The sequence below is a fragment of the Symphalangus syndactylus genome, chromosome 6 (genome assembly GCF_028878055.3).
Source record: "Symphalangus syndactylus isolate Jambi chromosome 6, NHGRI_mSymSyn1-v2.1_pri, whole genome shotgun sequence".
Lineage (NCBI taxonomy): Eukaryota > Metazoa > Chordata > Mammalia > Primates > Hylobatidae > Symphalangus > Symphalangus syndactylus.
This window is the reverse complement of record NC_072428.2, coordinates 112164925-112191864: the sequence shown is the minus strand read 5'-3', so window position 1 is coordinate 112191864 and position 26940 is coordinate 112164925. Positions and strand designations below refer to the sequence as shown.

At 37.3% G+C, this 26940-nt stretch overlaps 1 long non-coding RNA gene and 1 pseudogene across 1 annotated transcript in view; both read right to left on the bottom strand.

Annotated features, from left to right (window-relative positions):
- Window positions 1-8000: 8000 nt before the first annotated feature.
- LOC129484946 (large ribosomal subunit protein eL31-like) lies at window positions 8001-8387 on the bottom strand (annotated as a pseudogene).
- Window positions 8388-24524: 16137 nt separating this feature from the next.
- Window positions 24525-26940, bottom strand: part of LOC134737041 (uncharacterized) — a 69576-nt gene continuing 67160 nt past the window's right edge. Inside the window, exon 3 of the long non-coding RNA XR_010121592.1 lies at window positions 24525-24593. This is a non-coding gene — a long non-coding RNA (uncharacterized lncRNA). The remainder of the gene's footprint in view (window positions 24594-26940) is intronic.

Below are 26940 nucleotides of genomic sequence, written 5' to 3'. Positions count from 1 at the left end.
CTTCAATATATAATCTTTAAGAGAATACAACTCATCCCATAACATGTGGTGAACATGTGATGTGCTGTCCAGACCCCTGTTACCTGCTGGAAATAGTGCTGGGAAAGGGTCTGCAGCTATCAAACCTCTTTGGGATTAACTCAACTGAAGAAAATTGCCTTGCCAAAGATCTGGGCCCCTTCCAGAGCAGCCTGTCTCCAGTGACTGATCAACCAGGAGGTATAATTTCTCAGCCCCGTCGTCACAACTTGAGATAACACAGAAGGGCCATCCCAGCTCCAGAGCTCCCTGTAAATTCAAATGAGGCCTTCATTGGGACTGCATCAGAACCACCAACTTCTCCCTTTGCCTAATCTTGCTTTCTTCCTCTCCCTTCCACTGGTGTTGATCCTAAGAGCATTCCCTGAAAAACCTCCTGCAGCTAATCACAACCTGAGTCAACTTCCAGTTTGTAACACAATGTAGCATATGTCACAGACTCCTAAAATTTCAAAAAATCTTGCTCATGAGTCATTATCTGAGCATAGCTATAAAGCTAGTCTGGGCCACAGATAATTTTTTCTATTACTTTACTTGGTATTTTCCACTGCAAATTGCCGACTATATTAGTCTCTTATCCTGCTTTCCTAAAGTACTTCATAGCATTAGGTTTTATCATAAAAGTGTGTGGATAGTTGATGGAAAAACACTGTATAAGGAGAGTGTACAAGTCCATTTTCACACTGCTATAAAGACATACCTGAGGCCAGGTAATCTATAAATAAAAGAAGTTTAATCTAATCACAGTTCTACATGGCTGGGGTGGCCTCAGGAAACTTATAGTCATGGCAGAAGGAGAAGGAGAAGCTAGTACGTTTTTCACAAGGAGGCAGGGGTGGTGGAACTCCCTCACACTTTTCAACAATCAGATAGTGAGTGAGAATTGCATGTCTGAAAACCAGCTGGGCAGTCATTAAATCTTAAAGCTCCACAATAATCTCCTTTGACTCCATGTCTCACATCCAGGCCACACTGATGCAAGTGGTGGGCTCCCACAGCCTTGAGCAGCTCCACCCCATAGCTGCTTTCACAGGATGGTGTTGAGTGCCTGTGATTTTTCCAGGCTCACCATGCAAGCTGTTGGTGGACCTACCATTCTGGGGTCTGGAGGGCGATGGCCCACTTCTCACAGCTCCACTAGGCAGTGCCCCAGTAGGGTCAATGTGTGGGGCTCCAACCCCACATTTCCCCTCTGCATTGCCATAGTAGAGGTCCTTCATGAGGGATCCACCCCAGCACCAGACTTCTGCCTAGACATGGAGGCATTTCCATACATCCTCTAAAATCTAGGTGGAGGCTCCCAAACCTCAACTCTTGTCTTCTGTGCACAGGTCCAACACAATGTGAAAGCTGTGAAGGCTTGGAGCTTGCACCCTCTGAGGTAATGGCCCAAGCTGTACCTTCGTCCCTTTTAGCCATGGCTGGAGCTGGAGTGGCTGGGGTGCAGGACACCATGTCCTGAGGTGCTGCATAGAGCAGTGGAGCCCTAGGCCTAGCCCACAAAACCATATTTCCTTCCTAGGCCTCTGGGCCTGTAATGGGAAAGGCTGCTGTGAAGATCTCTGAAATGTCCTTGAGACTTTTTCTTCATTGTCAGGTTACTTATGCAAAGTTCGGCAGCCAGTTTGAATTTCTCCCCAGAAAATGGGTTTTTCTTTCCTACCACATGGTCAGGCTGCAAATTTTCCAAATTTTTATACTCTGTTCCCTTTTAAACATAAGTTCCAATTTCAGATCATCTCTTTGTGAACATATATGACTGTATGCATTCAAAAAGAGCCAGGTCATCTCTTGAATGCTTTGCTACTTAGAAATATCTTCTGCCAGGTATCCTAAATCATCTCTCTCAACTTCAAAGTTCCACAGATCTCTAAGGCAGGTGCAAAATGCTGCCAGTCTGTGTGAAAGCATAGCAAGAGTGACCTTTCCTCCAATTACCAAGAAATTCCTCATCTCCATCTGAGACCACTTCAGCCTTGTCTATATCACTATCAGCATTTTGATCAAAACCATTCAACAAGTTTCTGGGAAGTTCCAAACTTTCCCACATTTTCCTGTCTTCTTCTGAACCCTCTCAACCATTCCAACCACTGCCCATTACCCATTTCCAAAGTTGCTTCCACATTTTCAGGTGTCTTTATAGCAGTGCCCCAAATTCCCTGTACCAACTTTCTATATTAGCCCATTTTCACACTACTATAAATACATACCTGAGACTGGATAACTTATGAACAAAAGAGGTTTAATTGACTCACAGTTCTGCACAGCTGGGAAGTCCTCAGGAATCTTGCAATTATGGTGGGAGGCGAAGGAGAAGCAAGTACCTTCTTCACAAGGTGGCAGGAGACAGAGGGGCACAGCCTCACACTTTTAAACCATCAGATCTCATGAGAACTCACGCACTGTCATGAAGGCATGGGGGAAACCACCCCATAGCCAATTACCTGCCACCAGGTCCTTCCCTTGACATATAGGGATTACAGTTTGAGATGAGATTCAGGTGGGGTCTGAATCAAACCATATCAGAGAGAAAAGGTAGATTGGTGGAGAGCATGGCAGGAAGAAATAAAAATACCAGTTTGTTAAAAACTGATCAGCTGGATCACTTTTTTAAAATGCCACTGGTGAAATAAAGTGTAATTTTCTTTCTAAATTATTACACAAATTACATTTTAGGCTGATTTTCAACCAAGATGAAAAACTAAGATTTATACACCAAAAATGGTGGAGGATGCATGGGACAATAAAAAGACTTTTGAGGTGGTCAAACTCAGGTTCAGAAAGCAGCGCTGTCATTTTCCAGCAGTGGAAATTTCACCAGGTTACTTAATTTCTCTCACCTTTCATTTTCTCATCAAAGAATTGTAATTCTATTGTGCAGACTAAAGAAAGTGTATACAAGACACCTAGAAGAGTCTTGTCTCATGATATCCTCAATAAATTTTATTTCTATAATAATAATAATTACTTTATCTGGAAGTAGAATGATTATCTTAAGTGGCTTCTGTGTATATTTAATATGTATTCTAAAGTATGAATGTAACAATGTGTAGATTATTCCAGAGACAATAAGATGGTGTAGCTAGTTAATACTTTTAAGATCCTTTTGCTGAAGTCATATTGATGCTAGCAGTGCCAGGATTTTGCTAAAGGATTGAAGTTTTGTGGAGTTTTTTTTTTTTTTTTGGAGTGTTTCAAATAGCATCTTCACATCAAATTTCCTGAATTTTTACTTCAACAGTTTGCAGTGAAAGAAGTAAACTGTCACTTGAAAATAATGTATTATACAAAATGTATTTCTAAGAAATGTGGATTTATTAAAAATTCTGTTAGCACTCCATCTGCTAGTAAGAAACATTATTTCATGTAAGTAGCTTTCTCAAGAATGGAAACTTTTCCATTAAGTGCTAAAGATTTTATATAGTACCAGAATATTAAAAACAGATTTCTGAAAGAACACCTAAAAGCACCAGTGACACAGCTTATTCTGCCTGTGCGTTCAGAATTAGAATAAAGCTTTTGATAATATTGTCAATGTGCTGAAATTATTATTAAAGGTCCTTAACCTTATTGTGGAACAGTTGAACAATACTTGTTTGTTCATCACAGAATTATGTAGGAAAGATTGTTGGGTTTCAAGGCTTTCAGGTGCTTTTTTTCCCTTTTTCTTTTTTTAGCTAAAAGTGATGTTGGCAAAGACAAAGAGTAGAGTGACAAAAGCTGATGGCACCTGCTGAGATAAGTTCTGATGTTATCGTTAATAGTGATAAGAGTCTCTATCCATGGGTAAAATTTTTTCATACACATTATTTTTAAGTGAAGTACTTGCATAAAGTTGCTTTTTTCCTCTTGGAACTCACTTACCCTTTGAGAGGTTGTACAATAACCTGTTATATAAATGTTCAGTGGATATTTCAATAGTGTCTTACATTGCCTTAAGTGAGACACATGTGGGTTTCATCAAGGGCATTGCTGTATATAATGTGTTGTCACACCCCTGTGTGGGACTGGGACTCGTAGCCATTATATTTTTGGGAATGTCACATTCTGATCCACCTCCCCACTTTACCTTATTTTTTGGTTCCTTTAAAAATATTTAGAAAAACACAATAATGGTATAGTTGTATCAGCCAGTTGAAATTTTTAATTAAAAAATAAGTACAACATTCACATGTTTTGAAGTTTATAATGGAGTATTAATATAGATGCAATAGTATTAGCAATGTTTATGTTTTTAAGCTGAGTAATTCTCAGAGATTTATTTTATTGATATGCTTCAAAATGTACATATAGTCCTTTGTATGCATCCAATAACACATAAAAAGCAATATTTAACTCCCTCCCACTACTAAATAAATAAATAACAAAAAAGAAAAATAAAAAGTAAAATCCTCTTTTCATTCCTAGTCATTCTCTGTAAAGGTAACTACTATTTTGATAATTTCTAGTGTATCCTTTCTAAAAAACTTTTCTGTGCAACTAAAATTATACATTTTAAATAGTTCTTTTTTTTAACTGTAAAGACAGAATATTGCTGCTAGACAGGATCTAGAGCTAGAAAATTTGGGTTGGAATTCTGTCTCCTCTGATGACCAGTTGTACAACTTTGAATAAGTTTTTAAATCTTTCTGTGCTTCAGTTCCTTTATCTGTAAAATGTGGCCAATATGCTTCAGAGAGTTGTTTTTAGGATTTAACATATCGTTTATGTAAAGCACACTCCTGGCACACAGCACTCAGCAAATGTGATCTCCAATTAATATTTGTATATTAAAAAGATTATATTTTATCTCTTGTTTCAGTTAGCTTTGTGTGACTGTATTTATATATTCTTATTTTTAATCTTTTGTGAATCACATTGTTTTAGATGTCTCATATACACAATATATAATTTAAAAACTTTACCTAATATGAGAGTTTTTCTTTTAGTAGATGAGTATATGCCATTTATATTTTTTGATACAATAAATGTATTAGGCTTTATTTCTTGGTGACAGGGTCTTGCTCTGTCACCCAGGCTGGAGTGCAGTGGTGTGATCATAGCTCACTGTTTCTAGGCTCAAGTGATCCTCCCACTTCAGCCTCCCAAGTAGCTGAGACTACAAGTGTATGTCACCATGCCCAGCTATTTAATATTCTTTTTTTTTTTGGTAGAAACAAGGTCTCGCTATGTTGCCCAGGTTGGTCTTGAACTCCTGGGCTCAAGTGATCCTCCTGCTTCAGCCTCTCAAAGTGCTGGGATTATAGGCATGAGACACTGCACTCAGCCTTGGATTTTTTTTTTATGCGTGCAGTTTTTCTTTTTATAAGTTCAACAATTTTTGTCTGTTTTTAAAACTTCTACTTAACTTTATAGCATTTTATATATTACCGTTAATCTTCTATTTTTTAATTTAGCAAGTTTAAATGGTTCTATTCCTTACAGAAATAAATAAGTGAGCAATTCACACCTTCTCTTAGCTTTTTCCTTATCCAATATCAGCTTGACCAACCCACAGTCCACAGGCCACATATGGTCCAGGATGGCCTTGCATGCAGCCCAACACAAATTCGTAAACTTTCTTAAAATATTATGAGATTTTTATTTTATTTTATTTTTTGCAATTTGCTTTTTAGCTCATCAGCTGTCATTAGTGTTAGTGTATTTTATGCATGGCCGAAGACAATTCTTCTTCTTCTAATGTGGCCCAAGGAAGCCAAAAGTTTGGACACCCTATCGTACCTTAAAAATGTTAGTTACATGGTGAAACCCCATCTCTACTAAAAATACAAAAAACTAGCCGGGTGTGGTGGTGGGCACCTGCAGTCCCAGCTACTCAGGAGGCTGAGGCAGGAGGATGGTGGGAACCCGGGAGGTGGAGCTTGCTGTGAGCCGAGATCACGCTACTGCACTCCAGCCTGGGCAACAGAGCAAGATTCCGTCTCAAAAAAAAAAAAAAAAAAAAGTTAGTTACATTCTTATTTTCAATATCTTTTGGTAGTTTCTTATATCTTTTATATATAGTTAAATCTTGATTTATCAAAATAGGTATGCTGAAATGATAGAATTTCAGTTTGTTTAGTTATGTATATGAGTAGATTCAGTGAACAAAATATTCTAACTCACAAGTCACTTAGAATTGTGGTTTACATGATTTGAGATTTTATTTACTTTTATAATCTTTTTCAACTTTTTTAAAAGTTTCTTTTCTAGTTTTCAGTTTATTTTATTATTTATGTTTTTATGTATGTATGTATATATTTAATAGAGACAGGGTTTCACCATGTTGCCCAGGCTGGTCTTCAATTCCTGGGTTCAAGCAATCTTCCTGCCTCGCCCTCCCAAAGTGCTGGGATTACAGGTGTGAGTCAAAGTGCCTGGCTGAACTTTTATTTTAGATTCAGTAGTAACATGTAGATGGGTATATTACATGATGCTGGGATTTGGTATACAAATTATCCTGTCACCCAGGTACTGATCATAATACTTAACATTTAGTTTTTCAACCCTTGCCTCCCTTCCTCCCTCCCCCGTCTAGTAGTCCCCAGTTTCTATTGTTGCCATTTTTATGTCCATGAATACCCAATGTTTAGCTCATACTTATAAGTGAGAACATACAGTATTTGGTGGGTTTTCTGTTCCTTTTTGAATTATCTTGTATTAGTTCATTTTCACATTGCTATAAAGAACTGCCTGACACTGGGTAATTTATAAAGGAAAGAGGTTTAATTGACTCACAGTTCTGCATGGCTGGGGAGGCCTCAGGAAACTTGAAATCATGGTGGAAGGTGAAGAGGAAGCAAGGCACCTTTTTTACAAGGTAGTAGGAAAGAGAAATGCTGAGCAAAGAGGGATGAGCCCCTTATAAAACCATCAGATCTTGTGAGAACTCACTTACTATCATGAGAACAGCATGGGGGAAACTGTCCCCATGATTCAGTTACCTCCACTTGTTCTCTCCCTTGGATTAAGGGGATTATAATTCAAGATGAGATCTGAGTGGGGACAGAAAGCCTAACCATATCAGGCCTGCAGCTGCATCCATGTTGCTGCAAAGGGCATGATTTCATTCTTTTTATGACTCCTTCGTATTTCTTGTTGTATATGCACCACATTTTCTATATCTAATCCACTGTTGGTGGGCACCTAGGTTGATTCCATGTCTTTGATATTGTGAATAGTGTTGCAATGAATGTGTGAATGCATATGTCTTTTGGTAGAATGATTTATTTTCTTTTGGATATATACCCAGTAATGGGATTTCTGAGTTAAATGGTGGCTCTGTTTTAGGTTCTTTGAGAAATCTTCAAACTGTTTTCCACACTGACTGAACTACTTTCCACTCCCACCAACAGTGTGTAAGCAGTCTTTTTTCTCTACAGTCTCACCAACATGTATTGTTTTTTGACCTTTTTAATAATATCCATCCTGACTGGTGTGAGGTGGTATTTCATTGTGGTTTTGTTTTGTATTTCTCTGATGATTAGTGACGTGGAACTTTTTTTCATGTTTGTTAGCTTCTCGTATGTCTTCTTTTGCAATGTGTCTGTTCGTGTCTTTGGCCCATTTTTTAATACAGTTGCTTCTTCTTTTTCAATTTTTTAAGTTTTTTATAGATTCTGGATATCAGAACTTTGTCAGATGTAACTTTTTGGTTATTAATTTATAACATAATTGCATTGTCATAAGAAAATATAGTCTGATAGCAATTTTTAAAGTTTTTTTGACTTAAAAGTCAAAAACCTTGCTTGTGGCCATTTTTTAAAAATTGTTTCCTATGTGCTAGAGAAAACTTTGCATTCTCTACGTTTTAGGTGGAGGGTTCTGTACATATATAGCCTATTTCATTGTTCAAGTCTTTTCTATCCATTGGCCTCTGAATAATAGAGAGAGCTATGTTGACATCTCTCCCTTTAATGGTGATTGTCCATTTCCTCTTTTTTTTTTTTTTTGCAATTTTATAACTTTGATGTATTTGACGATCAGCGATTAGTTCTCATCCATATTGACTGTCTGTAGATTTTTGAAAGTGGTAACAGGTATGTAGGTAACCAAAATATAGAGCTTATTTGGTGAATCTTCATCCTCATTACGTTTTCTGGACAACCACACGCGGATACGGTATCGGTCATACCTTATTCCTTTGGCCCAGACCGCTTTGTTGCACCTGGTATCAATAAGCACATCTGAAGTTCCCATCTCCTTCACGGCAAATTGCCGAATCTCTTTGAGTTCCCCAGGGGCACGCTTCTTAAGCCCACTCCATGGATGCACTTGTGAATATATTGATAATGTATTCTCGGGTCACAACCTCGTTGATGGCAGAATGGCCCTTTTTCTTCTCGCCACCCTTCTTTGCGGGAGCCATTCTCCCGGGTCAAAGTTGGAAAGCTGTCCATTTCTTATTATAGTTTTAATTACCTTTTCCTTGAGTATTTTGAAGCTATTTAACTATATGTATACAAAGTTAAATGTTTCAACGACCTTGATTAATTGAACTTCTCATTTTCATATAGTGATTTTTAAAAAAATTAATGACAAAGCTTTTCTTTTGTCTTAAATTAAAACAGCTGATATTAAAACAGCTATCCAGGTTGTGTGATTATTAAAACAGCTCTCCAGGTTGTCTTTTGCTGATATTTTTTGCCTGTATAATACTGAAATATTTTACCAGTTTCTACCACGTAACTTTTTGCTTTATATTTGTCTCATTTATTTTTCTTTTTTTCTTTCCCTTTGGCTTATTTTGCTTTTGTTTTTTTTTAATCACATATTTTTTGTTTACTAATTTGGAAGTTATATGCCCTATTTCTATTTTATTGGTTAATATCTTTAAAATTTTATAGTGTACTTTTAACAAAGTCCAAAATTAATTAATTCCTAATCCCCATTTGAAACCAGGATCTTAATTCTAATCACATCATAATTCTAATCAATACTTCTTTAGATTTATCTACAGTTATATATTTTTTTCAATTTTCTTTCCTTCTTGCATTTGAATCTTCTTTTCTGGTCTTCTTTTTCCTCCTGAATTACATCTTTAGGAATTTCCCTAGTGGAGATCTATCATTATGTGCTCATTTTTTCTTTATCTTCCGACAAAGATGAGACCAAGGGCCGGCATTTTTTTGAGAAACTTCTGAGGTCTCTACAAATCCAGGTTGTAATTTTTTTCTCAATAAACTCTGCATATATTATTCTATTGTTCTCCAGCATCCATGTTACTGTTAGTTTATTCATCTTTTCTTCCTCCCTAGCTGTTTGACAATTACAAAGTTTTAAGTTGAAAACGTTCAGGCCAGGCATGGTGGCCTGTGCTCGTAATCCCAGCTACTCTGGAGGCTGAGGTTGAAGAATCGGTTGAGGTATGATACCACCACTACACTTCAGCCTGGGTGGCAGTGTGAGAACTTGTCTCTAAAAAAATTTTTTTTAAAAAAAGAAAAAAATGTGCGGTTCAATCTTCTTGTTCTCAGTTTCATTATAACATTTTAGGTATGAATTTCTATATAATTGGCTTTGGTTCTATTGGGTTTTTAAAATACGATGCTTGATATCCTTTATCAGTTCTGAAAAAAATGTGAGTCATCACCTCTTGGTGAGTCATCACCTTTTCTCCATATTCTCTATTGTCTTTTTCTTAAACTCCATTTAGGCCACCATATTTGAAATGTCTTCTCTCTTAAATTTCCTTTTATATTTTCCTTATTCTTTTCTCATTGTCTTGGAATCTGCTCTCTCTTTTGATTCTTTAATTCTCTGTCAAATGTGTTTAATATGTTGCTAACCAATCCACTGAGGTATTATTATTATTGTTGTTGTTCTTATTGGTAAATGTTTAAGTTAACTGTTAGTATTTTAAGTTCTCAGGTTTGGTGATGAGCTGAAGTTTGGTAATGAATTTCCAAGTGTTCATTATATTTTAAAGATAAAATAAAACATGCCATTCTTGGGTAAATGACTCTACTGTGTCATAATTCAAGGGTCATGATTAAGCCAGTTTTATGCACCCAATTTCCATTAAAAAATAAGTTTCAAATAGTCTCAAATTTTGTTTTATTTTTTAAGAGATGGGCTCACTCTGTTACCCAGGCTGGAGTGTAGGGGTGTGTGTGGCCATGGCTCACTGCAGCCTATAACTCCTGAGCTCAAGTGATCCCACCTCAGCCTCCCAAGTAGCTAGGACTACCACTATCATGCCCAGCTAATTTTTAACTTTTTTTTTAGAGATGGGATCTTGCTTTATTGTCCAGGCTTGTCTTGAACTCCTTGGCTCAAGAAATCCTCCCACCATGTCCTCCCAAAGTGCTGGGATTACAGTCATGAGTCACCTCCCCTGGCCTATTTTTTAAGTATTTTCCATCTAGTAATTATATCTCACATATCTTAGCCTATGAAGCCCTTAATTGTCTCAATCTGTTGTTTGTTTCTAATGTTGTTACTCATGTGGCTTGTAAATAAAAATGAAAAAATTGGTAAATTAGACCACATTAAAATCAAGAACTTCTATTTATTTAGAAAAGACATTAAGGAAGTAAAAGACAAGGTTCAGAGGGAAAAAATTTACATCCATATATCTGATAAAGACATCCAAAGTACAACATATTTAAAAAATAGCTGGGCATGGTGGCTCACTCCTGTAATCCCAGCACTTTGGGAGGCCAAGGCAGGCAGAACACCTGAGGTCAAGAGTTTGAGACCAGCCTGGCCAACCATGGTCAACATGGTGAAACCCTGTCTCTAGTAAAAATCCAAAAGTTAGCCAGGCGTGGTGGCGTGCACCTGTAATCCCGGCTACTTGGGAGGCTCAGGCAAGAGAATCACTTGAACCCGGGAGGTGGAGGTTGCAGTGACCTGAGATCGCACCACTGCTCTCCAGCCTGGGTGACAGAATGAGACTCCATCTCAAACCAAAACAAAACAAATCTACAAATCAGTGAGAAAATGATCAACTAATAGACAATTGGACAAATAAGTTAAACAGGTACTTCACAAAAGAGGATATCCAAATGGTCAATAAGCCTATAATAAGGTGCTCAAGATCATTCCAACCCAGAGATATTAAAATTAAACAATTAATTTAGAAGTCAGAATACTGATTACCTTTAAGAAGGTGGTAGTGACCGGGAGAAAGAACAAGGGAGTGGGCTTCTGGAACACTGCTTCTAGTTCGTGATTTGGTTATGCGGGTGTGTTTATATTTAAAGAATTTATTGAGCTATTGAGCTACGTGTGGTTATTGAGTTACATTTATGACTTGTGTGTTTTACTGTATGTATTTCTCAATCAGAAACTTACTTGAAAAAATGACCTGCATATTCTTGAGTCCAAGGTATGATATTAACACATTTAACATTTGGTTTCAATTTTTATATGGCTCAAATTGACCATTGCGGGTTATATTCCATCTCACATTCATTCTTTGCTAGGTAGTGTACTAAATATGTTATATTCATTATCTTACTAAATCTTCACAATAATCCTGTAAATTGGAAATTAGGTCCATTTTGTATATGAAGAATTAAACTCAGAGAAACTAAATCATTTGCCCCAAATCACACAATTGGTTATCCTGCTCTAGCAGTATTTATCTACAAATTAATTTTTAGAACACAAGGAGTTTGCGGATTGGAGTCTTGCCTTATGCCTATTTGGAAAAAATGAGAGGGAAGAGAATGCTGATGACAAATCACAATTGGATGGTCATGGAGACACAGATAAGTCACTTAATGGGTGTCTGTACTTACTAGCTATAATATAAAATACCTTTGACAAGCAGAGGAGTACTTATTTTTCTCTCTTTGAGTTTTAGAGCTTCGAAGAATGAGAGAAAAGTCCTAAATAACCGGTAATAATGATAAATATTTTACTTGGACATGCTCACTTTGAATTGCTTTCTAAGTAAAAAACCTGGAAAATGAACATTACTCTGCACATGTCCTTTGTTAAGCAAAGACTTCCATCCAACAACTAGGCTTCTGAGGCTGTGATAAATAATTGCTATTGTTTGTATTTTGAAGTCTTATACAGAGAGGCAAACTGCCTAATACTCCAAAGGGATTCTCTTTCTATTAGGAAACATATTGTCTGACATTACATTAAATAGCTTGAAAATACTGTATCCACCGATGCACAGTTGTTGTTAAAGTATCTTAGAATCAATGAAAGAAATTAATAAATAAAAAACCCAGTCTTAAGACTGTCTCCTGGTTTTCTAGCAAAGAAAAAATAAATTAGCACTCTCAGCAGGGGGAAAGCAGTAGATTGTGTGGAACTCTTTTGAAAAAGGAGAACTCCACTCTCAATGTTAATTTAATTTAACTGAAGTTCTGGAGAAGTCATTTATCACCTTATTATGCATGTACCTTGGATAATATTTATGCTTCGATATAAGCTTTTAATGAAATATGTTACTATCTCTGGAATACCAATTCGGAACTGGTTAATATGGGAAATATCTGAAGGAAAAGTTTGGTAAGAGTTTGGTATAACCGCCTCACATGTCATCTTAGGGACTATTCCATTAGTGTTATGGTCAAAAACTGCAAACAAGGAATCTTTGATTGTATTTGTCCTACCCTTGTGTTATTTATGATGCCCTGAGCTTTTCTTTCATCCCACAGATGCATGCTGTTATCCCTACACTGACTCTGTTTTCAGTAGTCATTAATTTGGATGCTCAGATGATGTAAAAAGAAGACTAAAGCTGATTTGCCATGCAGAATCTGAGCAATAATACTGATGACAACATGAACGAGGGTTTAAATATTCTTAGTTTAGCTCCAGAATGAATGTGCTGAGGAAATAATCATATCAGAAATTGAAAACCCCTCCACATTCTTATCATTGTTTGTTTCACCCCTGACTGGGACTTGCTGTTGTTGGGATGCCTCTCCTGTCTTGCTCTCTTCAAGAACTTGTAAGCACTCAGCTCCATGGTGCTCTTTGCTTAAGCACAGGGATCTAGTCTTTGCTAGACATCTTACTGCTTTAGTCTCCTCTCTCATGTAAATTGTGCTCCCAGAACCCACCTCATCATAATACTCTCAATCAGTAGATCAGATTATCAAACTTACTTCCATATTTTATAGGAAAAAGGTGAAGACCAAATATTATATTTGAAGATTAAAGGGACTGTGTATGTTTACTATATACAAAAATAACAGAAGACTGGCTGGATGCAGTGGCTCATGCCTATAATCCCAGAACTTTGGGAGACTGAGGCAGGTGGATTGCCTGAGATCAGGAATTTGAGACTAGCCTGGCCAACATGGTGAAAACCCATCTCTACTAAAAATACAAAAATTAGCTGGGTGTGGTGGCGCACACCTGTAGTCCCATACTTAGGAGGCTGAGGCATGAGAACGGCTTGAAGCTGGGAGGCAGGGGTTGCAGTTAGCCAAGATTGCACCACTGCACTCCAGTCTGGGTGATGGAGTGAGACTCTGTCACAAATAATAATAATAATAATAATAAAAATAATAATAATAGAAGACAAATAATAGAAGACAAAGAGAAGGCTGTGACATTGCTGTCAGAAGCACAGTTTAACAGTCAAGAGGGACTTAGATCACCTAGGTTTAGCTCTCAATACCTCCACTCATTGGCAGTGAGACCTTGGGGGAAGTTACTTAACTCTTTAATTCTCAAAGTTATCATCTATAAAGAATAATACCTAACTATTGGGGATGATGTAAGGATGAAAAGCAATCCTATAGGTAAAATGCTTACTAATTATAGCGCTTGACACATTTTTTTAAGTGCCCAATAAACATATTAGTTAGTTTTCTTTTCTTTTTTCTTTTTTTTTTAAGTTAGATACGTTTTAAGGTTTGTTTAGCAGCCCTCTCCCTTCATCTGAGGGGGCACATGACTTTGGCACATGATTCAGGCTCAGTCAATCAGAGTGTCCCATCCTGGGCCAAAGTGATTAATTTAGGTTGGGCAAGTGACTACGGAGCTCCATTATTCTGGATCTTTTTTTTTTTTTCCGATTAATCAATGTAGTTGCTTTATACAGCTTTTATCATTAATAAGTTACCTAGTGTATGCCATAGTGATGAATAATTAGCTTATATTTTTATAGAAAATTCTGGTAAATAACAGTGAAGTAATGTATCACATTTTATAGGTTAAAATGACAGAATGGAAAAGCAGGTCCAGGATTAAGTGAACATTAGTTTCTTAAGACACTAATAATTATATGGATTTATATAATTCCTTTTGTTTTATTTTTTAAGCTGGTTTGAGTCAGAGTTCTGACTCTTACTAATAGAAGAGTCGTGACCAATATTAATAAATAGTAGTTGTAGTTTATGTCGAGAGATATTCTTCAATGGGCACTGGGAACAGTGCCCAGAGCAGCTTAATCACAGAGTTGGGTGAAAATAAGCTGAGGGACAGATCTGAGTTTGTAATAAAACCAGATAAGCTGACAAGTTTGGGCACTTCAAATTGGAATTGACAGTGTTTTCCTTGGGATTTTAATCACTTTCACAAATCAGGTATAGCAAATATCAAATGTCAGGATGCCAGGATAATTAATAATAGAGGTAAGACATTGCAACTCCTTCCTTTTATTGTAAAAGAGCTGCTCCCTGCCCCTCTTCCCTTGCGGCAGGCCTCAGATATTATGGGAAAGTGTCCTCTTTGATACAACCTGAAATTCATCATTTTAGCGTTCCCCAGTGTTCCTGACAAAAGTTTTAAAAATTGTGTCTCACAATTAACTATAATGTAGTGTTTGTCAGTTCCTTAATTTTAGATCTTGTTCATGTTTTTGCATCTAAAGTTTTAAAGAAAAATATAACTTCTAATTCCAGTTTTTAAAAATTCAGTGGTAAAGCAGTTTGGGCTGATGAACTGATTGACTTGCATGAAGAATTTTAAACCTCCTAAATTTTATTAATGTCATCTTTCACCCACTGGTGATCATCTTCATCTAATCTTAGCTTTTAGTACTCCATTCTTAAAACAGTGCTTGCAGGATATCTGATGTCTTGATGATCATGAGACTGGGCAGTAACATTTAGCAATTGTGACTTTACCCTTTACCAAGTTTTCTGTTACAGTCACGCCCATGTGGTTTCATTGGTCATTCCAATATCTAGTCCGTTCGTGTTTTTTTCTCTAGGACAGAAACTTGCCTGTATTAGAAAATGCTATAAATAGCAGTGGGCTGTGGGCTCCTCACTGCCTTTTGAGTAAATAATCTTTTTTAATAAAAAGATTGTGTAATTTAAAGGTCACATTATAACGACTCACTTTAGTCTTTAACATCACCAGTGTTCAGAGATGGAGTTAGCAGTGGGATCTGGATAAAAAAGATACACAATTCTGTTTTTCATCTCTTCCCCTTGGCAATACTTCCTGAGAACAGTGTGAATGAAATTCCAAGAGTAAATAACCAATAGCGTAATACACTTTCCAACATGCTGTGAACTAGTGAGTGAAGAAAATTAGAGCTCCAATGGTTTCCTATGAAGGATTTAATAAATTATTTTCTAGTACAAAAATAAGGTTGAAATAGCTGTCATTGCATTTTTATACTTGTACCAGGTTCAGAACTATAACAAAAATCCACAGAGTTGAAAGCCTCAGCATCAAGGCTGCATTTCTTACTTCAAGACATTACATCATTACATCAAGACAATTATATCAAATACGTATAATTGTGTTTGAAGCAAACATTAGAATCACTAACTGAATACATTTGGGACCATGAGATTAGTTAATAAAACTTCTCCGGCCTAGAGCTAAGGCACAGAGCTGGCCAGTTCCTATTCGAGTGAAGTGGAAGGCATGGAGAAATCTGGAACATGGAGAAGGACAAGTCCTTGTGGCCTCTGGCTTCTTTGGGGGCAACATAAGAGGGCATTATGAGAACAAGGGCATTAAGAATCTGGCTGATTTAGATTTCAGTCATGATCCTATGTTTATCTGGGCAGTTACTAGGAACTCTGTATTCTCTTCTGTAAAATGAGGGTAATAATGATACCTGTTTCATATAATGTAAAGAATATTTGATAAGGTTATGGCCATAGACCATGGTGCCTGGGCATAACTATAGATGCTCAGTATATGTTAACTCTTGTTATCATCATCATCCTTATCATCATCTTGTGTTGATGCTGGTTTTATTATAACAGGAAATATATATACTTTAAGAAAGGGGCTGTGTTGAAGGCAGATTGACTCACTTTTTAGGTTTGCTCCACACGCAATACTGTCTGCTTGAGAACCACACGGGGATTGGATGGGTAAGGTTGCTCCAGACCACAGTGATTTCAGAGAAGGGTAATAGAAAATTTTGCCACAGAGAAACAAACTTCTGTCCTTGAAACATGTCCCATGTAACACAAGGAATTTCACAGCCTTATTTTTGCCTTATCACTACAACTATATTATGGTTTATAAGTATCAACAGTATCTGAGTGCTTTATCTGGCCCAAATAAATGAATGTTTCTATTGCTACCAGTTTTTCTTCCTTGAATTACAAATGCCACAATTAACAGAAACATCTCTCTTGGAGCACTGTATGTGCTCAGTCACATTCTGTTGTTCTCCACCACCCCCAAACATCCAGATGAAATGTAAAATATTCAGTCCATGGTTTATTACAAAAATCCAAATGTCCACATATTGGGTAAGCATTGATTTGTATTACTGTGAAACCAAAATATTTAGATGCAAGGGTGGGGACTTTCTCCTTTGTTCTTGCTCAGAAATGCACAAACTCAACCAGAGTCTAGATCCCGAGTCCCATAGAAGCCAATTAGCTTCCATATTCAGATGTTTTCAACAGAATTATTTATATATGTATAAAAGCAAAACACAGGATAATGAATGCAACGTTTGTGTTCATATGGACTTTGATTTGACTTTTATTTCATACACTCACTAAACATGTGGAATCTGTCAATTTACCATAGCTCTTTGAGACTCATTAATCTCATCTATAGGATGGAGAGAATCAACTCTGCCATGGCCAGGGGATATGAGGGGCATATCAAAACACTGTGATTTCCATGTAAAACCTGAGAAGAACTGGGAAGAAGAGGAGGTTTTCCTTACAAGAAGGACTGGAGAATAGATATGGCAACTAGGAGAATTAAGGCAACCACACTAATTTATGTCTCTTACACCCTGTGGCCCAGCAATTTCACTTCTAGGACTTTACCCACAGACATATGTGTATAAAAAAAAGCTTATGCAGTGATGATCACTGCAGTATTGTTGTTAAAAAGCTTTCTAAACTAAATCCAATGTCCATATATTGGATATTGGTGAATTAAATCATGGCAAAACCATTCAATGAACCACTATGCTGCATCTAATAAAAAGAGTGAGGTAAGTGTGTATGTGTGTGTGTGTGTGTGTGTATATATATAGTGGCATAGAGCAACGTCTAAAAATATAAAGTTAAGCCAATAAAGTAATTTGCAGAAGAATATTACTGTCCCATTTGTATAAAATGTATATCCATATCAATCTATCAACAGTAGTATTTACTAGGATGAGAAAGTTACCTGGGAATTTCACTATATTATCCATTTTAGAAATGATGGATTTCATTACAATGAGGATGCATATTTTTGCCATAAGGAAATATAAAGATTTAACCTAAAAAGTCACATTTTTTCCAACCAATGAAGATGAGAAAGCCATTGGAGGACTTTGAACAACAGAGCGATACATCACATTTAACAGGATCACTGTGGTAGCTGTGTTGACAGTGGTTGGGGGAAGCAAGGTGGTAGCAGCAAGACCAGTTATGACACCATTGAAATAACCAAGGCAAGAAGTGATCGTGGCTTAGACTGGAGTTATAGTAGAAGGAGTGGAGTGAAGTGACATGTACTGTACATGTTTGAAGACAGTCAATGAGCTCTGCTAGTGTACTGGGTCTGCAATGTGAGAAAAACAGAGGAGTCAAGGCCAATTACAAATATTTTTGGTCTACTTGCTTGTTTTATGTTTGTTTTTAAGACAAAGTCTTGCTGTGTTGCCCAGGCTGCCGTGCTTTGGCATGATCTCGCGCTCACTGCAACCTCTAGGGCTCAAACGATTCTCCTGCCTCAGCCTCCCGGTAGCTGAGATTATTGGCATCCGCCACAACGCCCAGCTAATGGTCTGCCCAATTGGAAGAAAGTAGTAGTCTCACAAGGTTCTTATCTTGCCTTCCGTTGTATTATACTCTTCTGGTTTTCTTCCTTCTCTTGCGCACTTATTTTTTGAGTGGTAGTATGTGCGAAGACTGGTTATGATGCACAATCAGCCAGCATATACAATTTGGGATTCAGTGTGTAAATTCCCTTCAGAGGGAAGAGGAAAGAGGAAGCCTGAGCCAGGAACAACTGCATCTTGAAGGCTTATTACCTTCAAGTGAAGGCCACACTGATATGAAAATTATAGACCATGGCAAGACTAGAAAACTCGCCAAGGGCATGAAACATCAGAGTGAACTCTCAGAGTAGATTGTCCAAGAAAATAGATGGTTGCAGTAAGCTTTAGATATTCTCCAACCTGAAATCTTGTGACTGGAGCATATTTGCATTACTTTCTTTGTCTTGATACTGCAAGTTTCCTAGAATTTGCTGTGACTCATGTATTTGAATAGTTTTCCTTTGGTTTACACAATTTCAAGTTTAAACACCCATTGATGTTATTACATACAATACACTTTCAGTCAGCACTTTAGAATTGTAATCTTCATTTATGTACATAATTTGTTTCTTCAGTTACAAACATGTGGTGCAATTATGTTGGTTTTCCCTAATTCATTGACTTGGGAATTAGGGTTTGTATTTATGTGATTAAAGTATTCAGTTTTTGAGTAAGTTCTGTAACTTGAATATTTACTGTGCACCAGTCTTAGTTTCAATGGAAAATCAACTTTAAAAGGTAAAATTTGGTGCCATCCAGTGTCATCATTGTGAATTGCAGCATAAGCACAATTGCGAGGAAAATAATTTCAAATTGAAACTAACTACAATTCACAGAAATACCAATAATGATTTTAAAATAGTATAAATTTGGAATTAAATTTAACTGCAACACGAGATAATATAGAAAAAACCATGGAATTAAGAGAATTGAAGCATGTTCTGGAATTGTTTTATTTACAAAATGGGAATATGTTACCTACATGGTAGACAAGAGCTAGCAAATTTTTATTTTTATAAGGTCTAAATGCCAAACACATACTATACTTGACATCTACTACATTAGACATATATTATCTTCATATTAAATGAAATCTTTATGTATTGCAAAGAAATTAATATTTGGTTCAACTTACAGGGCATTACACAAGTCTGAACTTTTGAAAGTCATTCACAGGACAAAATATGGGGCACATTTCCGTAGATGCTAAAATTAAGAAGGAAAATTTCTACTAAGTACAGACTTTTGGTCTTCTCACAGAAGTTTTCGGTCGTTCAGGTGCAGTAACAATGGTATATATTTAAAACACTTAATTGAATATGAGATATTCTGTTAGTAAGACTACCTGGTCATGACTTGTGTTAGTTAGGTAATAGGTTTGGCTGTTGAAAGAGACTCTGTAATAACTATGGTTTAAATGAAATAGAGAAATTGTTCTCTTTCATGGTTTTTTTTTTTTTTTTTTTGAGACGGAGTCTCGCTCTGTCACCCAGGCTGGAGTGCAGTGGCGCGATCTCGGCTCACTGCAAGCTCCGCCTCCCGGGTTCACGCCATTCTCCTGCCTCAGCCTCTCCGAGTAGCTGGGACTACAGGCGCCCGCCACCACGCCCGGCTAATTTTTTTGTATTTTTAGTAGAGACGGGGTTTCATCGTGGTCTCGATCTCCTGACCTCGTGATCCGCCCGCCTCGGCCTCCCAAAGTGCTGGGATTACAAGCGTGAGCCACCGCGCCCGGCCGCTCTTTCATGTTAAAGCCTGGGCAGGCAATTCAGGACTATGAGACCCACAAAATTAACTGGGACCCAGGCTCCTTCTACTTGTGGTTCTGGGGCCTTGAACATGTAGCTTCTCTCATGTTCCATGATGACTGCTCTGTTCCTCTTCTCATTCACAGCTTTATCTGCACTTGCCATCCTTAAAACCATATGAGGCAAGTGGGCAGAGGAGGGTGCTCAGAGCTGATTGTATGGTTCACATCTTACTCTGCCCCTAAAATTTGTGCCCCTTTTCTGTGAACATTTCTGCTTCTGATGGAATATCTGGCACAAAAATAATATTCATATATTCTATCAATGAAACATACATACACTAATTTATTGGTTTATGCCAATATTAAGAAGAAACATAAAATAATACATCTTATTTAGTTAGCTATACATAGTAATATTAAGGGAAGTAAATCAATGCAATTTGTTCCATTAGACCAGGCTCCAAAGCAGTGGTTTTCAACTTTGGCTATATATTATAATCACTTGGGGAGCTTTGAAAATACTTGTACCTGAATCCAGCAAGCCAAGTTTCTGATTTAATGGATCTAAGATGCAATTTGGTCTGCAGTGGTTTCCTCCCCAGGTGATTCTAAGTACAGCAAGATTGAGACTCATTGTTGTAGATCGTGGTGCAGAACAGGGTCACCTGAGGAGCTTCTGAGCTTCATCTGTGCCTTCCTACATCCCCACTCCCCATTTCATTATGCCACAATTAACCTGGAGTGGGGTCCAGGTATCAATAGTTTTAAAAAATTTCCCCAAGTGAATCTAATTGTAGTTGGGGCAGAGAACCAGTACTAAACATGAAAGAGAGTTTCTTTTATTTTTTTTTTTTTGTTACCGTATGTATTGGCACTTATGCTTGAATTTATATAGCTCTTCCGTCAAATTAAATGAGCAGTTTCTGATATAGGAAAACTACAACTATATTGAAATTTAGCTCTCCTTATATGAGCATCTCATTAAAATCTCAAATTTTACCCAAGTTTAACTGGAATGTTAAACTAATGTCAAAATAAAATTAACTATCATTTTACACATTTATGTTTAGATAGAATTTCCTAACATTTTCAATTGCTATGTATTTTTAAACAATTTGATTACATTTAAATGCAAAACTTTACTTTGTCATTCGAAGATCTCATAAAGAGACAATTTTATTGTTGGAAGGACTTCTCAGCAGCCATAGCCTTCTCTACTATTGCCAACACTTAGAATATTCTGGGTTGGGCCGGGAGTTCGATATTCTTTTTGCCACTCACATTTCTTCTCTACATATTCTTCTATATCAGATAGCCCAGATACAGTATCATCTAACTGTTGCAAAGCCAACTGTACTGTACTCAGAATCTTGACCCAACCAGGAGTTTAGCCATGAAGTTGTTGGCTCGTGTCATCTTTGTACTCCAGACAGGATTAACTTGTATGTTTGTGTGTTGCAATTATACAAACAAGGTGAGTCATGGATTACTTGGAGCATTTTCAGTTTTGGGGCTTTCAACTTCAGGCCTTTGTGTTCAAATTCCCTTGTACTGTAGCTCCAGCTCTATGTGATACCTAACATATGGAAGTGTGACTGATGAATGCGTGAGGACAGTCTCTGAAGGGACCCACAATGACGTGCTCCCTGCTAGTGACCGATGGATCAGGTAACTCCAACTGAGCCAAAAAACAAAAATTCAGATATATTTTTAGAAAACGCTTACCAGAGCCTATGATTTCTTTGTGCCTTAGATTTGCATGTTGGGGACCAAGGATTTCTTTTTCTGTTACAATAATTAAAATGAATCCCTTTAAGGACTTTTGAATATTTGCATAAAATTGGATGGGTTCTTTAAGAACTATTTTAAAGAAATCCTGTAGTATGGTGTGCAGAATGCATATCCCATTGGGGCCTTATTAAATGATGCCACATGTTAGGGGAACACCTACCCCTCCTTTTCATGTTTTCGGAGAAGGAAGGACATATTCAACTATTCCATTCCTAAGGAGAAAAAGCCCAGAAAAGAGATACTTCCAGCTTTTCTCTGCCCTTTTGCTTTCTTCTCTGTACTGGAACTAGGTTGATTTATCTGACCACTTTCTTTGAAGAAGAAATTGAATATGGTTGGCTCTACTCCTTCTCGTTTTTTTTTTTTTTTTTTTTTTTTTCAGATCTGACTTTGCACGAAGGAGTTGTGTCCTGCTCCTCTCTACAGTGAGATGTACTGAGATAGGCTTTGTTCTTAAATCCATGTCTACCAAACTCAAGTGCTTCCCAGCAATTTTACCTTTTTTCTAGTCCATCCACACTCCTACTCTCCTAGATGAGTATTTCTTTCTTTATCTTCTCTTATTAAACTCCCTTCCCAAACCACGTTATTAGCTGAAAACCTTGCTCCTTTCTTCACTGAGAAAATAGAATTAATCAGCAAAGAACTTCCACAGATTCCCATTGCCAAATCTACTAATCCGTCTATACCTAAACTCATATAACTGCCTTTCTTTCATTTACACATAAACAGCCTGCATTCCAATCCAAGACCTATCTACTTGTGCTCTAGATCCCATTTCATCTTTCCAAGGGCATTGCTTTAGCAGTTTTCCCCAATCATTAATTTCTTTTATTGATCTTAATCATTCATATCAGCTGACATACTTTGTACATTCATCCCTGCCCACATTTCATGTTGAATTGTAATCCGCAGTGTTGGAAGTGGGGCCAGTGGGAGGTGGTCACAGCGGCAGATTTCTCATGAATGGTTTAGCACCATCCTTTCTGTCCTGTCCTTGTGATAGTGAACTCTCAGGAGACCTGGTCATTTAAAAGTGTGTGGCACCTCTCTCGACCCACTGGCTCTCTCACTTGCTCCTGCTTTTGCCGTGTGATGTGCCTGGTCTCCCTTCATCTTCTGCCACGATTGTAAGCTTCCTGAGGCCTCCTTAGAAACCTAGGAGATGCCAGTACTATGCTTCCTGTACAGTCTACAGAACCGTGAGCTGATTAAACCCCTTTTCTTATAAATAACCCAGTCTCAGTGATTTCTTTATAGCAATGCAAGAATGGCCTGATACATCAGCATATAAACATACTGTAACATTTCCCATCTAAAAATAAAGGTGTTTTATATCCCATATCTCCCACCAGCTTCTACCATTTTCCTGCTACACTTGACACTAGAATTTCTGAGAAAAGTGGACTGCATTTTTAGTCTCCACTTTCCTGTCCTCTCATTCTGTAATGAGTCAGCTCTAGTTAAGCTTTTGCCTCTATCACTCTATTTAAAGTTGTTCCACTCAAAGTCAGAAGTGACCTCTCCATTGCTAAATTCAATGTTATATTTTTAGTCTTCATCTATCAGGAACATTTGACATAGCTAGATACCGTTTTCTCTACCGTATTGGCTACTCCTTCTTAATCTCTGATGAATCCTATTCATTTTTCTAATTCTTTTTCTTCTTTCATTTTTTCCTTCTTAGATTATTTTCTTTCTTTTTCTTTATTCACTTCCTAGGTGCCCGCATCCATTTCCACAACCTTAGCATTATCTATGATATTGAGGTGACTTCCCATTTTTCCTTTAGTTACGTGCTCTTCACTGAAGCCCCTAGACTTGTTAACCCAGGTGCTTACCTGACACCCCCATCTAGATGTCTAGTAGGTATTTTAAATATAACATTGCTACACATTTTTAATTTTCTCCCTTAAACCCTTTCAATTTCAGCCCTCTCACTCTGTAGTTTCTCAGTCTTCTAGTTTCTAGTTTCCAAATGACACCTTGAAGTCATTTTTGACCTCTTTATTTCTCTTGTACCCTAACTCCAATATGTTAGCAAACTCTATTGGCTCCATATTTGGAATATATTATATCAGGGTTCAATTAGAGAAGCAAAACCACCACAAGATCTATAGATCTAAAAGCATTTGTTGTAGGATCTATAAATCTAAAGATTTGTTGTAGGATTTTGTAAAATCTACAAAAAAAGAAAGATTTGTAAAAGGATTTGTTTTAGGGATTTGACTATATAGAACAATTGTGGAGCTGATCTGGTTAGGCAGTTTCTGTAAGACAGTTTTCATCACATTTAATACTAAATGTTGAGTTCATAGCTCTGGTAGTTAGAAAGGGAAGATAGATATAAATATATCTATATATGGATATATTCAGAGATATCTCTATCTCTGTTCAGATATATGAACTATCTGAACTATCTCTGTTCAGATATCTATTCTATCTGAACAAAGACAGAGATATCTCTGTCTGTATGTTTATCTATCTACCTATCTACCTACATGTAGATATTTAAATATATCATTCTGCCCCATAGTCTTTTAAAAGAAAGTCTTTCTTCTGACCCTCCCTAATGGAAAACTTACATGAAATAGAATTCTGAAAAATGTAATTCAACCTAGTCAAGTTGACAAGATACCATGGTCCAATTCTTGCTAACTTGGCATCTATACATATCTCCTTACACCATACTTCATATGAAATAACAATAACAAAGTCATATGTCTTCCTACTATGCTACAACTATTTCACATGCAACTGAAAAGCACACTAACCCTTTCCCCAGAAAAGACGATAAATCCTTTTTTGTCTTTGGGTGTTATTCATTCTCCTCCTGGCTGGTTCACACTCCACTTTGATATCCCGTAACTTAAATACAAACAACCACTATTAACATGTCTTATGTTAAATTATAAAGGATTAAAGAAGCAATAAAACAAAAATATTTATATAAAAATAAGAAATAATTCATAATTATGACAGTCCTCATTTCTACAACTGGTCACATAGCATAGCCAATATTTATAGTTATAAATTGTAAGCTTCCTTAGGCCTCTCTAGAAGCCGAGCAGATGCCAGCATTATGCTTCCTGAACAGCCTACAGAACCATGAGCTGATTAAGCCTCTTTTCTCATAAATAACCTAGTCTCAGGTATTTCCATACCTTCTTCCATGTTCCTTTCTCTATTTCCTTTGCCCTAACCAAGTCCCTCAACTGGTCATGATGTTTTTCCTGGGTGAGGTGGTCCTAACCTTTACTCTTGAGGGGTCTGAGTTTTTAGCAGTTCTGTTTAAATTGGGTTGTTGCAGTTTTCCATGGACTTTGCTCTCAGGAATGTACTAAGAGGTGTCCCAGAGCATCTTCTGTATTCCAACAAACTTCCTATTTGTCTCATTATATAAAGCAACCTCAATTCCTCTCTTTTCACCAGTCAGAAACTGACTTTTAGCAGTACAGTCACCCCCTCTTTCACCTGTTGATTCGGTGTCATGCAGAGTTGAAAGTGTTGAGAGCCAGACTCAACTCCCAGTTTAATGGATTGTTTTATCTCCTAGTAGGGGCATTACATCCTTTGGAACAAAGACCTCTAGGCCAGCTAAACCTAAAGTCATGGGAGCAGGAAGCAAAAGTTTTGCTCATGGATCACTAAGGCCATTAGTGAGAGGAGACAGTTCCATTTTCACCTCTTGATTCTTGGACCCACAAATTCTGTCTATGAGAGAAACAGCACCATATAATGGTGTTGATTTAGGGTGTTAATGAATCCTGGAGAAAAAAGCTTACAATATATCACTTAGCTCACACAGTAACTGAGTCTTCAAAAGATCATTTTACTATTCTAACAAGTCAAGTTATTCAGAATAAAGGGGAACATGGTAAGTTTCATGAATTCCATAAGCATGAGTTAATTGCTATACTTCCATTTGCCATGAAATAAATTCCTTGGCTCCTTGTGATACTGTGTGGTCAGAGGTGATGCTGGGTAGAATACAGGAAATCCATGAATTGTAGTTTTGACAGAAACATTGCAGAAAGGAAGGACGATGTCTATCAGAGTAAGTTTCTATTCTAGTAAGGATGCAGGGGAACATCAGCCACCTTATAGCTCACATGTGGTTTCGCTGGCTAGCTCATCTTCATAGTTGCTGGGCCTGCAACTGCTCCCCTTCCTCTGTATCTTCCTTTAGCTTTTTAAACTTGTATGCGGGTGCGTATGTTCCGAACACATCTTCCGAACATCTATATTATTGTGGTCAGAAGCAACAGGAGCTGTCAAGAGTTTTAGTCCCTCCTCATGGGTTCCATCTTGTGCTTTGGGGTCCAGCTTAATCTTGTTTGCCCGCATTTACATTTACTGTCCCTTCTCTAGTGACTGTCTTGCAGACTTCATACTCTAGCTTCAGATATGAAGACAACAATCTGACAGAGACTGTGTGTGGCTGCTCCCACGATTATATAAGATCAAATTCTGGCCGGGCGTGGTGGCTCACACCTGTAATCCCAGCACTTTGGGAGGCTGAGGCGGGTGGATCACTTGAGGTCAGGAGTTCGAGACCAGCCTGGCCAACATGGTGAAACCCTGTCTCTATTAAAAATACAAAAAAAAAAAAAATTAGCCAAGCATGGTGGTGCATTTCTGTAATCCCAGCTACTCGGGAGGCTGAGGCAGCAGAATAGCTTAACCCAGGAGGGGGAGGTTGCAGTGAGCCGAGATCGCGCCACTGCACTCCAGCCTGGCGACAGAGTAAGACTGTTTCAAAAAATTTTTAAAAAAGATCAAATTCCTATAACAAGTGTCTTGATAGATAGATAGATAGATAGATAGATGATAGATAGATAGATAGATAGATATTCAAACAGACAGATAAATAGTTACATAGGTAGATGTATATATAGATACATACCTCCAAGTGGGTCTGCTTCTCTGACTGAATCCTGATAACAGAATTGCATACTGAGAGTGGTTCCAGAGAACAGAATCTCAAGGATGAGTTATTTGAATTGGTTTTGAGTTTTCTATCATTGGATCTCTGATCTAATTAGATTTAAAGGCACTAATGACCATGTCTCCAGTGGTAAAGGAACCACAAGTAGTTCATGGCATGTGGTAGTTCATGGCCAAAAAAGTTACTCAAATTATCTCCTTTAGATACCTTCAATCAAATGCTTATAAAAGGCATTTCAGGTCTTCAAGTATTTGCTGCCAATAGAAT